Raw genomic sequence first — 335 nt, forward strand, 5'->3', positions numbered from 1 at the left:
AATCAAAACAAGTATAATAATCAACCTTAATCTTGGATAGGAGATCACAGAGATTTTCACTAACAGTTCAGATATAAATTCTATCTCTGTAATTTAGATTGACTAAACATATGCGAAACATATGCGACATTTCAGTATTGCTAATCATTATCTACCTCGGTCAATTGTTCACCTTGAAAATTGCAAGGCCATCTTTCAAAATACTTTTTGTTCGTGCATAAACAGTCGGATCTCACTTTATCCTTCCGCGCGTTATCGCGAACGCCCCGCTTCCTCGGACATTTTTCGGGGCGAGGGATCACATTGTACTCGCACATGGGGCACCAGCGGGTGCG

The sequence above is a fragment of the Camponotus vicinus genome, unplaced genomic scaffold (assembly GCF_025532165.1).
Source record: "Camponotus vicinus isolate PSW18456_S1 unplaced genomic scaffold, iyCamVici1.0 SCAF_2, whole genome shotgun sequence".
NCBI lineage: Eukaryota > Metazoa > Arthropoda > Insecta > Hymenoptera > Formicidae > Camponotus > Camponotus vicinus.